The sequence below is a fragment of the Amborella trichopoda genome, chromosome 4, assembly GCF_054954075.1.
Source record: "Amborella trichopoda isolate Santa Cruz 75 chromosome 4, AtrichopodaSantaCruz75HAP2 v2.0, whole genome shotgun sequence".
Classification (NCBI taxonomy): domain Eukaryota; kingdom Viridiplantae; phylum Streptophyta; class Magnoliopsida; order Amborellales; family Amborellaceae; genus Amborella; species Amborella trichopoda.
In genome coordinates, this window is record NC_142339.1 from 23,403,830 (window position 1) to 23,419,694 (window position 15,865).

The window sequence follows — 15,865 nt, forward strand, 5'->3', positions numbered from 1 at the left end:
CATCGATCGTGAAATAAAAGATTATAACATGACTTAATAGAGAAAACACTATCACTTTCAATCTCCCAGATCATCTTATCCTCTATATTCTGTGAAATATAGGCCTTATCCAACAGCTCCATTAGTGCACACCAATGAGATAATAACACTTCAACTGACTATAAACCAAAAAATATTCCACGAAACAAGATGACCCCTTCTTTTTACAGCTTCACTGACCTTTAAGTTAGGCCTAGTAATAATCCCAAATAACTCTGGAAAAAGAGACTTCAAAGGATAATCTCCTATCCACTTATGGTGCTAAAAGGAAATTTGATTGCCACAGTCTAAATTCCACCTAAAGGAACTTGAAATCATAGGTCAATTAAAGATAGCTATCCACATATGAGAAGTATCCTAGTTTCTTCTACCCCCAAGTCAAAATTCATGTCTATCTATACTATACTTTGAAAATAAAAATTGGTATCCTTCAGATGGAGACTGCACCGCCACTATTTGCACATCAAAGCTTATTTAACCATTCTAATATTTCGAATACCCAAACTTCCTTATAATGTTGTAGTGCATACTTTATCTCATCTTAATAAATGAAATTTCCTAACCTCACCACTAGAACCCTAAAGAAAGTCCCGCATCATCTTTTCAATTTTTTTTGCGATCGAAGTGGGTATATTTATCAACGACATTTAATAGACAGGAAGGTTGGCCAAATAAGATCTCAGTAATTTCACCTTCCCACCCAGCGACAAGTACTTATGCTTCCATAGATCTAGTTTAAGTTGGACTCTTTCAAGCACTTTATCCCAGACTGTAATGGAAAACCTTGAATTTGAGATAAGCAAGCCCAGATAGGTAACAGGGAATGAACCAACTTTACACCCTATTACACTTGTCAAGTTCACTACCACATCCTTTGAGGAATTTAACCACTCATGGAAGACATGTGAAAATTAACTTTCAGGCTAAAGGTAATCTCACAAACTTCCAAAAATCTAGCAATATTCTTTACTTGAAGAAACTCAGCATCACAAAAAATTAAAGTATAATCAGCATATTACATATGTGAGATAGTAATACCTAAGTCAAAGATTTTAAAACCCCGCGAAGTGACCTAAACTCTCCACCTTACTTCTCAACAAGCTGAAGCATTCAGCATAGATAGTAAATAAGAAGGGAGACAGATGATCCCCTTGACAAAGTCTTCTAGAGCATTGAAAAAGTCAACAGGAATCCCCTTAAATAACACCAAAAAATGAGCAAGGGAAAGACATCAAAAAATCAAACTCCTCCATCTATCTCCAAACCCCATAACCTTCAAAATTTCTAACAGGTTTTCCCACTCCACTATATCGTATCCTTTTTTCATATTTAATTTAAGCAAAATTCTAGACTTTTTACTCAACACTCTAGAATGAATACATTCTTATGCAACCAGCACGCTATCAGTAATTTACATGATGAAATTCCATAAAGTAAAACTTTAAGCCCTTGTATCAAGTTGCATGATGAAATTGCATGAAGTATAAGAAATGACATAAAAAGAAAGGGGAGAAAAAAAACCTTACTTTATGAGGTGTGAGAGAAGCTTGAGAGAAAAGCTTTGAATAAGGTCGAGAATGAAGTGGAAGCCCAATAAAACTTATACGAAATTATATATATATATATATATATATATATATATATATATATATATATATATATATATATATATATAAAAGAAATGACACTATGAGACCTTTCCATACCTATGTGAGTAGGACCCCAAAAGATCACTATTAATTTTTGATACAGATCTCTAAAAAAGTTATCAGATGGGTGTGGGACTTCGGTTGATGGGTTTTTTAGAGATCTGTGTCAAAATTTAATACATATATATATATATATATGAGTAATGATCGTATAAGACCCTCCCACACCCATGTGTGTAGAACCTCAAAGGATCACTATTAAATTTGGCACAGGTCTCTAAAAAAAGTCAATTCCCACACCTATGTGATAACTTTTCTAGAGAGCTATGCCAAATTTAATGGTGATCCTTTGGGATCCTACACGAAGGGGTGTCGAAGGGTCTCATAGGATCATTGTGATATATATATATATATATATATATATATAACAAACAGAGAGGGGGCAAAAAGGATTTGAAAAAACTTACCCAATGAGGAGGGGACACATGTCTATTTAGGGTTTAAGGGGATGAGTAAAAGGCAAATACGTATGTGTTGTCTCCAATACCTGTATCTTTGAAAATTTATCGTCTTATATTTAGCAGTAAAATAAGGGATATCCCGTGTTCATTAGGAAAGTTATATTTTCTCGTTTAATTATGAGGATAAAGATATTTTAAATTCTAAGTATAAAGGAACGTGTAGCTGAAAAAATATGACCCAACTTTTGACAAGTTCATATTCATATGTGAAAACTACAAGATAAAAAGTTCCAAACCATTAATACCCCACATAAAAAATCACGAGATTGTATCTTATTCCTTTTTTTCCTTGTCAAAAAAAAAAATGTCAAGAGATTGCATGATCCATTAGGTACATGCTCCTTCAAATAAACATCATACTTCATATGTTTAAAATTTTAATTTTATTTCTTAAATATATTCTTATAGAAGATTGCTAGACTTTCAACAAGAAAAAACTAAGACTTTGTAGGTCCTTTTTCTTGAGAGTTGCTAGACTTTCTATAAGAAAAAATTAGACTTCGTAAGTCCCTATCTTGAGGGAGTAACGCTATAATTTGCTCCCACGGGACCATGTATACAACTTTTTTCCATTCCACCTATAAAGGTCTTACCTGCATTTATTTCATTTATTGCGGTCTGATTGTCCTACAATCTTCTTACTTATTTTTCCTTTTTTAAAAATACCACTATTTTACTATTACATTTATCACCAAAAATATTTTATTATTACGTTTATCATATATGCCATTGTCAGATCTATACATGTCTCAAATCTTGCTTTAAAATGATTCATATAATAAAAAAAAAAGAAGAAAATGTTTGAGCCGTCTGATCAAGATTTGACAATTAAAAGCGAATTTATTATATTGTGACTCAAGCCATCTTAGCCATATACTTAGATCTGATGGCTGAGACTAGAGATCTCATATACTATATATATATATATGGGTGGGGTCACATCTACTGCACTGCTTTGGAGGGAGCTTTGGAAGTCTTTTTTTTTTCTAATAAGAGAAACTCACATCATTAATATAAGAAACTCACTTTGTAGCTTGCCAGATTTGAACCTTTTTTTTTTTTTTCATCAACACATATATTATGCTCCCTCGGGAACATGATTTACTTATATTTCCTCGGTTAGAAGGCCTACTTTGGCGGCTTTTTTCAATCTTAAATGGTAAAAGATTTTTCCTTGTCAAGTAGTTAAACCCTTTTGTGGGTTTTATTTTACAATGAATTAGAGCATTTCATGTTAAAAGCTTTTATCATAGTATTTTATTGGCATCTGCATTTGCACAAAACCTATCATATGAAATGCGATTTACATATGTAAATATTTCTCAGCAAATATTCGACCCACGAACCAAATGTACCCTAATACAGTCCTTAGAATGTAAGATATCTATACATAAGGACAAAATGGAAAGGAATAAAAAAAAAAAAAGATTTCATCTTAGTTAAGAAATAATATTGTAGCTTGGAATCAATGGGAGAAGGTGATCATTATAAAATTAAATGTAAGGTAGTAATAAAAAAACTGCAACTGCATATTCTTGGATTTGCATCTTCCAGGCAATCCAAACAGTGGACATGAGTATTTCATGTTTCTTATCAGGTGTTATCCAAATAGTAGAGAACCCTATCCCAAGGACCGATCAATTCCATGATAACCCAATTCCAGGAGAAGCCTATTCTTAGGACAAGCTTCTCTAAGTATCGAAACGGACCTTTAAGAATTACTGAATGACTATTAAAAAAAAAAAAATTTGAAGTTTGAATTTCCTAACACTTAAATCTCATCATCTAAAAATTGGATGGTCTGTATTCAATCTTGAGGCATAATTTTTTCGAAGTGTATAGAGTGTACAATAGTAAATTTATTTTACTAAGACGTTTATATCAGGGTGAGGCCCTAAACAATCAAATTAAGGCTTACCTTGCAAATTTACTAGAGATTGTTTTGATGCCCGAAAATCCTCAAGTTGATCATCTCGAACTCAAGATGTATGGAAATGAGAAAAAATAGACTGCAAGTCTAGGAAATAGTGCATCTTGTAATACATTTTCTAGTCCGTCGATTTTTAAGATTTTCAATTGCTCATAGATTGGCTTGATCTTCACTATTCTTGAAGCTTTAAATTTTATAATTAGAAATAAAAATAAATATTCAGACTATCACAAAGATTTTCAGTACAGAAACAACATCTTTTGACGCTACTTCAAGGTGTGCTTTACTTTGACCCACCCTTTTTATTATTAAAGTTAATCTATAGTTTGACGAACATCCCCAAGGGTTCTAAAATTAATTTTAGGTAGAGTTTAATTTGAGGGAGTAAATGGACATTCTACATCTAAGGGAGTAGAATAACTTTTGGCTTTGGCTATTGAAGGTAGAGATGAATTTCAACTTTTTCGCTCTTAATTCACTGTGTTTATTATTAACCTCCAAGATTGATTTCCTCTAGTGTTTCAAATATCAGGGGGCACTAATTTTTTTTTTTTTTAAATGATTTGATCGGGCTGCAATCCCATCAAATAAGTAAAGCCTCATATCATAATTCATTAAACAATACAATTCAAGCATCAGAAAACATTCACATGATCACCTCGACTTGACCATATTTGTTGTGAAAAACAGTTAGGATTTTAAGCTCTTAAAAACATGTATATTGTAACAAATTATCTAGATCGTCCATTTCACCCTAAAATTAAGTGTTAATAGATCCACACGATTTGTACCATTTTTTTTGTTTCAATTTTTATTATCGGTGTTGGAAATTGATTTAGATCTATTATAGAAATTTTTGTTGCATAAAGTAATTTCTAGACAAGAATTTGAAGTGAGACTTTATTTTGTTTTCATAAAGCCAGGGCGCTATACAAACTTTATCCTTTAAAAAAAGGAAAAGTTTATATATTGCCTATGCTCTAAACAATAAACAATTAAATTAGAGCTTACCTCAAAAATTTAACTAGAAGAGGTTGTTTTGATGCCCAAATATCTTCAAATTGATCATCTCGACATCAAGATTCATAGACATGAGAAAAAAATGGATTTCAAGTTTTAAAAACAGTGCATCTTGTAATGCTTTTTGGACAGTCAATTTTCAAGATTTCATAGATATGCTCGATCTAAACTATGTTTGAAGCTTTAAATTTCTAATTAGAGACAAAAATATATTTTAAGGCTATCACAAAGATTTTTAATATTGAAACCACATTTTTCGATACTATTTGAAGGTGAACCTCTACTATGATTGTTTAGAGCCTCGGCTCTATACAAACCACACCCTTAAAAAAGACCTATCATTCTCACCCCAATTATTGTTCCACCCTTTTTTTTTTTTTTTTTAACCCCGTATGATTACCTGATAGGGAAACCCCTTATTCCGTTTTCAATCCTTCTTTGTCTTTCTACCCAAGTTTATCCTACTTGTCTCAATACCCTCTCTCTCATGCCCTTGGTCACTTCTCTCCCTGCCCTGTCCCTCCACCAGTCATCAACAAAATCCAAAACAACACCTCTCTCTGATCAGCCATCTCTCTCTTATCATTCAATCCCAATGAACATAAGAAATCTACCAATGAAAAATCAGAGAAGAGTTTTGGTTAGAGAGAAGATGAACAAACCCCAATAATAGTAAAGACTAAAACAACACGGAGAATAGTTAACCTGAGAAGAGTTAACCCTTACAGGGTTAACTGGTAGTGGAGATTTCAAATATTTGTACAGGAACTTACTCCTGCTAAAGGGAGGTTCTGCAAATTTCGGGACAAGCAATTATCGGTGAACAAAATTTTGATTGCAGATTATTTAGACCATAGTTGTTGGAGGTGGGAGCATGATCGGTTTGGGGAACGCCAAACTGCCACAGGGCGGAAGCTCCCTAGGGTTATAATCGACGTACATACATTTAACAAGTTAAAAAGATAGATCCTACAATACCGGGGAGCGAGATCCCATATCACTAGGGTTGAGGTTTTAATTTGGAGTGATCTAAGCTTAACTATACTAAAAAAGAGATCAATTAATAGTATATGACAAAATTAGGATCAAGCCAATGCTTGCTCGGTCCTAATTTTATCATATACTATTAATTGATCTTGTTTTACATATAGTTCAATTTAGATCCCTATAATTATCAATACAATAGTTATAGTACTCCAATTTACTATAATAATATAGTTTAATGATATCATGAATTGGCTTACAGTGATATTAAACTGTAGTTTTTTAATACCATAATTCTAGTATACCATGAAAAGATATGCACTACAGTTTTACATATTCTAAAGAAATAAATCTATAATACTATGGAGATATGGAGAGGAGCAGTAGTTCAATTAATAATATGCTCCTCTCCTTGGAGGAATCATAAAACTATGTAGACCTAGATCCCACCTTAAAGGAAGCAGGATCTATGTTTCTCTAAACCAAGCTCCCTCTAAGATCCCCTAGAGCAACCAAGCTCCCTCTAAGATCCCCTTGGAGGAACCGAATGATCGAGTTTCTAAAGTGAGTTCCTAAAGTGGGTTTGAGTCCTTACCCCCAAGGTTCTCGCAACTATGCTTAAGACATTTCTCTTTCTACTGTCAAAATTTTTAGATAAAAAGGAGAAAATTATGATCGTTCATAGTCTGTCACATCGCCAACTTCTGTAAACTACATCTGCAAACTACAATTTACAAGAACATCATCCAAAGGTCAATCTTGTTGGATCCCATAGCGATATCTGGATACAATTAAATTTATGTAGAAATACGGGCCTATTAATAAATCTATTTTTGAGATGGATTTTGCACTTAATTTTTAATGACATGTAATCTCTAATACGGAGATCACAAATATGAAAAAATAAGTAAATTTTATAAACTATAAATAATAATTCTAGTAAGAAAAACATTTGAACCGTTAGTTTCTATTATTTTTATATGGAACACCTACTTGCATCCATCTTTAAGATGGATCTTTTATACTTTTTGGACTGCATATGTAGTAGTCATGCGGTCCAGCCCGCATGAAACAATTTTCCGAAATTTAATAGCGGGATCTTAAGACACGTGCCGATGTACCCATGAAGTTTCCGATCGAAGCGTAACCTTTAAGAGGTTCTTCTGCTACCTGCCACAAGGCTTTCCACAGACAGCAGACCACGAATTTACAGGAACAGCATGTGGAGATCAATCTCATTGGACTCCTTATCGGTGTTAGAATACAATGAAATTTTAACTGTGAGGTATTTAGACATATCCCTATCGAGCCATAAAGTTTCAGATCAAAATGAGACCGTTAAGGTGGTCTTTTGCAACCTCCACATGGCCAACTACGATAAACAATACACTATGATTTTTCCAGAAAAACATCCATCTCATTGGACCCTTATCGGCGTCAGAATAGGGTCTTAAAACATGTGCCTATATATCCACAAATTTTCCGATCAAAATGAGACCGTTAAGGTTGTGTTTTAATACTCGTATCATCGGTAACATTTATAGACTATAGTCTGATACATCAAACTAGCAGTTTGTCGAAATCCATTTGGTTTAACCTCTTACCGGTGTCCAAATCGAAAAATAAAATTGATTGTAGGCTCCTGAGACATAAATTTATCTTACTACGAAATTTTAACTTGATTGGATATCATCACGTTCTCTTTACAATAGCGACCATCCAGATGACTCTGCGGATCGTTGCACACTGCAATTTACAGTAACATCATCGGAAGATTGAAATGGTTGAACCCCTTATGGAATCCAAATCCCATGAAACTTTAACTAGAACTTCTTGAGACACTTCTATATGGCCACCACGTTTCAAATACAACAAAGGCTATTGGGATCTTCTTTTGATCAGTCCACTCTTCATTGCGATTACTTTGGTCATTAATACTCACTTTAATTCAAAAATTGATTCGCTAAAATCCATTTTTTCATTAATTTTCAACTTCATTTTAATGTGTTTTGTTTTAATAATTCTTTATATGTTTTTCATATTTTAGTAGATTTTTTTTTGTATCTTTTTATTTTTTTAACACTTTTTTAACCGCCTAAGACTTGTCTGGTTAAAACGGTTGAATCGGTTGGTTTACTAGTTAGGCCAATTAAACCGGTTCAGGGCCCATATCTGGTTAACCATTCAGGTTCGAGTTTGCGAACACTGGATTACATAGATGGAGCCGTATATTGATACCAGATCCATTTAGGGTTGGAATGGAGGCCTACATCTATTACCCCTTTTAGGAGGGAGGATGGGTTTCCTTTACGGAGAGCAGGTTGATTCCCCATGTTTATCCGAAGATTCTCTTGTATCATTTCGAGAGGGAATAAGGGGTCTTTGAGCATCTCTCATCTATGAGATGCATTGGTTAAGTGCATTACAAATAAGAGGTAAAGGAGGTAGTTAAATGTGTATCTCTTTCAAATTTGTTGCTTATTTTATGTGGACAAAAAAGTAACTAGGACCATGGTCATCTATGGACTACGGGTTTATCTCAATCTTCCACCATGAACAGGTCCTTAAAATGGAATTTCTTGCGCAACTTAGCATGTGATGTTTGAACGTGACTTTGGTTGAAACTCAACCATTTTGGTGTAGATGCTCCCTAGACCCTTTTTGAGTCCCTATAAAGCTTGATGGCCAAAAATATCATCATATAGGCATTTACCATTTTGACCGTAACCTCAAACCTCAAGTCATACTCAATCGCCAGTTCTTATAGAATCCCAAATAACTTGCCTTTTAGTCTGACACATCTGGCAACACTCTTCCACATGATTCCCTTTTCATTTCGACGAGAATAAACCTTAAATTCTCAGTCCTAACGACCGCACTAAGCCCAGTGAACCATACTATCCAAAACCCATTAGTATTGTCCAAAGATATCCAAAACCTATCCTATTACTCCAACATAGTCATCTTAGACATCCATAAGCTTTAGTAAATTAAAAAACATACCTAAACACCAATCCGACACCCAGAAACCTAAAACCAGTTGAAGTCCTAGCCTTATAGTCCCACAAAAATAACGCAAATTTGATCAAATTTGGTTCAAAATTATATTGTAGGTCACAAGCTTTTCAACGGTCTAGGAATCACTTGACCCCGACATACAATTAGAATATTATGGTCTGAGGTCACAAAAATAACATTTTAATCCCTATGAACGAGTCGGAGCGTGTCGCGAGGGTCGCACGTGTTGCAGCATAATTTTATGGAAGCTTTTGGAAGGCCTCTAGGGTGACCTAAGTCGGTTCTTAGACACGTTTTGATGCGTAAAACCCTAGGATTTGAGGAAATATTCCTCATAAAATCCTAGAACCCAAACCCATATAAACGCCCTTGATCCCCTTTAGAAAATTACTCAAAATTTTTGTCCAAAACTTCTTAAAATAATAGGAAAACGCAAAATCTCTTTGAAAATTAGAAAAGTACCCCAAAAAAATTAGGGAAAATTTTTAGAAATTTAGAGAAAATTCCTAGAAAAACCTTAGGATAGAGACCCTAAGCCCAATTCATCTCAAAATTTATCTGCAAAACCAAAATCCTAGAAACAAACCCTAGATCCAAAACCTTAAAGTTATGCTTCAAGAAAGCGAGTTATATTTCAAGAAAGCAACAAAAGGCGTCAAAAGGTGTAAATCAACCCAGCTCCGAGTTTCTCAAGTACGCAATCCTTTTTCCTCTTTTATTTATTTTGCTTTTATTCATTTCTTTATTTTTTTATTTTTCTGGTTATTTCTTTATTTTATAGTTTTACTTTGAATTTTGAATCTTTTAAAAATCTAGTATGCAGAATCTATAGTTGGCATTGCCAATAGATCTAGAAGAGGAATAGATCTGCAAGCTCTGTGATAATTCTGGGTATGTAACTTGAGGACCCCAACTCTCTCTATCAATCTACAAATTTTAACACGTTTTGCAAGAATTTGAGTCGATCTCATGAGATATCAACACAGATTCGTGCATAAACAATGAAGTACAAGTAGCAGAAAACAAGATTGATAGGACCATTTAGACATAAGCCCGATCTCGAATGAGATAGTGAATAATCTCCTAGCTAGCACGCTGAGGTTATAGCAAAAATGAGGAGATAATAGGCCATTTATATAATTGGTGCTTTGAGTAATGTAATGTAATAGATACAAACAAAACCTCTTCAAATTATTGTGTTGTGCTTTTTGTTTTCTTCGTTTGTAACCTTGAAGTGTTTGTGTTTTGTTTTTTCATGTTATTAGTTGCTCGTTCATCCCCTGTTGGATTTCAGGAGAGACCACACATTAGTATCGATGAGATGCATGCTAGGCTTTTGTTTATACTCAAAAATACGGGTAGAACTCGATTCCTCATCTTGGTTTCAAGTGAAAACATGTTGAAGAGTTGATAGAGGAAGGGTCCCGTCAAATTACGCCTCTAGCGAGAATAGAGCTACAAAGCCATATCTCACTTGGACCACTGACAAATACCTAGCTTTCCGGGTACCTTAGCCTTGGAGTTCAAGAGAAGCCTTTTAAAAGAGTTTAATAAAAGAGGGGAGTTTTAGTGAAGATCCTTCAAAAAAAGACATGTGGTAATGAAATTAGACAAATCAAAGCAAACTGGATTAATCTAAGAAAAGAGTAACTATGGAAGCATTGAAACAAAAAATAATAAATGAATCTCATTAATGTTTTTGATTGAAAATAAAGAGGGAAGAGAGGGGAATGCGAAATTTAATAGACGTTTTTTAATGAGAAAAAGAAAATGAGAGAGAGAGAGAGAGAGAGAGAGAGAGAGAGTGAGAGAGAGAGAGAGTTCAAAGAAGACCTTAAATGCTCATGGAGAAACAAGAGAGAACATAGGTAATATGATGTTAAATTAAAGGTAAAAAGATTAAGCATCTTAGGTAGGGTTAAATAATTGCACGGTCAATCACGATCTTTTGGGTTTAGACGGAACAAAGTGAATGTAGAAGGAAGAGGACCTAGAAGATCTGATTATCCAGGTCGCCTTCAAGATAGAGTGTAGGTTTGTAGGTTAGAAGTCTGAGTTTGGAAGCTTGGGTGAAGGTTCATCTTAGTCAAGGTTTACTTTAACAGAGCTTACACACTTGATACGCTAATCCCCCTCTTTTTTTTCTATGTCAAGTGGTTTATTTATAGCCAAATCAATCTTAAAATAGTTGTTGGAACACTTTTTAGGGGCAATTTTAGTCCATCCATCCTAGGGAGCTAGTACGAATGCCTTCAATGCCTCTTGCTCTGGCGTTGCAACATTTATTGCCGCCTCCAATCATGAATGCCACATTAATTATTCTCTTGTCACATTTCCTGATTGGATAAAGTTTTTGTAGAGGCATGTCGAAGGCTTGATGCTAGTGGTAGGGGCGTCTGTGCCACTTGAAACAACTCCTTGAATCATGTCACGTGTCGCATTCTGGGACCACTGGTCGAGGCTAGGCACTACTTGGAATTCCTCTAGTGCTACCTTGGGTGGCAATGGCTCATGACAGCTATCCCTTCGGCGGCTGATGGGACACTTTCTAGTCCACCAAATTTTGATTCGTATATGCGTACCATCGTCAGAGATCACATTAGTACGTCCTGACATTGTTGGGTGTATTTTTTGTCACATGCAAGAATAAATATATATAATGAACACTCGATGGGAAAATAAGACGATTATGACTAAAACGATATGCCTCAAGAGAGAGAGAGAGAGAGAGAGAGAGAGAAAAGAATGAGAGAGAGACAAAAGGGGAGGAGAGAGAGTGTTGGGTGAGTGGCTAGGCCGCTTAGCTCGAGTGAGAGGAGGGAGAGAGAGAGAGAGATGAGAGTATAGGGGGAGAGAGAGAAGAGCATCGGGCCAATGGCTAGGCCGCTTTGCTGAGCAAGAGAAAGAGAGATTGTGAGGGAGAGAGAGAGAAAAAAGATGGTGGGTCCATCCCCCCTTTTATTGGGCTGTCGGGCTAGGCCAGAGGCCCTCTTCCGACTCGAGCCCGACTAGTCTTAACTAGACCAGGCTCAATCTTCGCAATGGGTCAGGTCTCATTCGATTCCGACGCCGTATGAGCGTTTCAAACAATTATGCCCTTGGGGGGATTTTCCCTGCAGGTTTGTGTGAGGGGCAGGGGGCATCTTTTGGCTTTTTCCATCTTACCCTTTTGTCGTCCATCTTTTTCAAAAAGACACTTTGGCTAGAGTGTACCTTTTTGAAATTTGACTTTTGTAGGGAGTTATGAGATAATTACCCATTTTCACTTTTTACCCAAGTATAAAAAGGGTGAGAGTCTTCATTTTCACCACTTCTCCTCATTTTCTTACTTTTAAGAGAGAGAAAGTGGTGGGAACACCTTAGAGAGAGAAAGAGGCTTTGAGAGGCTTGTGGGTTTTTAGTAAGCCTTTGGAGTATCCGATCCATGGCGAGCCCATCTCAGGCATCTGAGGGAGGTAAGCTTGTTTTTACCCCTTTTATTTATTTGTAAGAATTTATATGCATATGATTTTCTCATGCTTTGACATAACTTTGTATCCTCTTCCATATATTTCCATTCTTCTTTTAAAAGAAAGGGGGCTCTTCTAGGGTGCATCTAGGATGGGCACGAACTTCTAGTATAGCCACCTTTGAATCCTCTTGGGTGTCTTTGGCTAGCCAAGCACCTTTTATGTTGTCATATCTTTGTTTTTAGGGGAGATGTTGTCGAATTGTTTTGCAAAATTTGGTCATCATCACTGTCTTTATAAAGTCTATAGTATAATGAACTTTCTCTTGTACTCCTACAAGTGATGTTCCTGATGTCGGAAATCTCCCAAAGCCAGGGGAAGTGGGAACCAGTGTTTATATCAGAGTGGTTCTTGCGAGGGGCCAGTATCTTAAGCTCATCACCCCTATTTGTGAGCTAGAATGGCCTCCAAGGATCATTTATGTTGGTGATAATGTTTGTTTCCGCCTTCGCAAGACAATGGATGGGAAGCCTACAGTGGAGGGCGATGGTATGTCTATGTTTTACTTCCTCCATCGAGACTATGGTTCGAGTCTGGACCTCCCTAGTCTTGGAAAGAGAATGATGGAGACCAATGGCTTGGTGTGGTCTCCTCATGGCCTTTGATTTGAAGGCGAGCATCAGTATATGATAGGGTATTGTTCTTGGACTCTTGATGTTCTTCGCCACCAAGAAGACCGCCTTAGAAAGTGTTCTTTTCTCGCGGCTTGCCAATGCTTAGCAGGTTATTATGATCGTTGTCCAAACACCATGAGGGCCTTGTTAGAAACTTCAAGTTATGTGAGCAACTCCTGCCTTTTTGATCATGGGGAGGCAGGGTTCTCCCTCCTGGACTTCAACTTTATAGGTGGATTACCCATGTTAGGAGACATTTATGATGAATTCATACCGAGCAATGGGGTGATTTTTGGGGACCACCTGGTAGATGGCAAGGTACCACCTCTTGTGCTTCATGAGCTATTCGAGATCTATCAACTTTTGAGCTGAAAGGAGGTTGATAGTTATGTGTGTTGGTGGTATAAGACCAAGGGAATAGATTCATAACTTTACAAAATTTCCATTCTATTAAAACATAAGGCTTTAAATACATGAAGAACTCAATACAAAACTACAATATATAAATTTCAGCCTTCAAACTTGGTTTATACCAGTCTTAATAAATAAAATTACAACTCTAATACGTCCCTTACATATCCCTTTCTCAAAATACAATTAAGCTCAATACAATGTCCAAATATTCAAAATGTATATTTGTACAATATATTACAAGACTTATGCTCAAATTCATCATTCTATCCAAATTACATAATGATCTTCTTCGATATTCTTCCTCATTATATGCCACAATGTTTCATATACATCATGTAGCCACTCATAACAATCAAATGAGATTTCCATTCACATGAATTATAAAGTATAACCTTAAAGCTCAAATCACAAGATTTTAAGAACACTCTCAATAATTAACATAACATTCTCAATTCTATCATTCATTAATCACTCAATAAAATAAATATATCAAATTAACAGACAAACAATCATAGGGGAAGCCATGTTTCAAACCCCTTGTGCCTGGTCCACAAACGGGCTTTTGAGGACTTAGTTTTGTCCCGAAGATGAGTGCACGAGTAGTTTATTTATCTCAAGGGTGTCTATCCAATTTGGGAATATTATACACATTTACAAACACTTCAAATGGTCCATAATCAATGATTAAATCTACCCACAACAGTTTGCAAAAAGAACGATAGAGATCTGATTAAAATCGAGCAAGATAGAGCAAAATTATGTATTATAGTCCATCGGACCACCAAAACGGGATTGCATGCAAAGTGTGGACTCTAAATGATTCAAAGAGGTAATGGATCTCTAAAATTTGAAATTTGAGGATGAAAAATTCACCAGAAAATTTGTATATAGAAAATCAAGGGTAAATCATGCTCAATCTAAGAATCACCAAGGTATAAAGCATATACTCAAGTGGATGACGAACCTATAAAAAGCAATAATAAAGATCACATGAAGAAATGGATAAAAGGATTACAAAGCTACTGTTACTGAGAATTTACAACGAGATTTGAAGTGGAATAGGCTGAATAACAGTAGTGAAAAACTTGATAGAGGGTTACCTTGAAGATGGCACAACTCGAACTAGATCTCATGTAGTGAATGCTCACCATAAAGCTCCAAGTATGATCAATGGATGCAAGTTCTACGATGGCTGTTGCATAGAGCTCATGGGAGGTTACTCATTAGAGCTCTTGCTTTCTCTCTCTTTAGGTTCCTTCTTACTTAGGAAAATTCGTTTTTCAAAACTTAGGTTGGGTTGGATCAGAAGATTGTATTTATATGAAGTGTGTAAGTAGGATTAGATCTCAACCCTTGATGCACATCATCAATGGCATATGAGAGGCCAATTATCCTTAGACGCTCATCTCCATCCACCACCAAGATGAAGGGATAATATTTGCCACCATTATCACCCACTAAAAGCTTAGGTCAAAGACACATTACCTTCTTGTCCTTAGCCCCATACTTTTATTCCAAACAAGTCCAAGTGTGCTCACAAAAATCCCCAATATTTATTTAATTCAATAGTGCAGATATTGTTCAAGGGAAAGGGGCATATTAGTAAAAGACATTATGACATGGGAAAGGGAAAAAGGTGGGTTATGACACCATCAACAAGATCATCTCAACCCACACCCTTCACATGCACTCTTACACCTTCACATGGGTTACACCAATGAGGAGCATCCACATGAAATATTCACATGGATAGAGACTTATGTGGATATTAGATTTAAAAATAATTGTTTTTTTCTAAAAAATTCTTTTAGATTCGTACAAGCCAAGTAAGTCACATGTGTGAGAAATACCCATGTGATTAAAATGTGTCTTTGAGTTATGTAATTATAACATAAGGATTGAAATCAATTTAAGTAAACAAGTGTCATGGGGGGGGGCATGCCCAAACTAGAATGGGGGCCCAAGGTGAGGTGCCCATATGACCACTCGAGTGCCACGTGGCATCCACATGGACATCCTCTTTTGGAATTAAAGTCAAACAATTTTGAAAGGCACATTTTTGTGCTTTAAAAAATCCATAAAAAACTTCCAAAAGTCTCAATAATTATTTGAAACATATTTACACATTTCTACATCATTTCTCATCATAATTAAATTGTACTAAAGG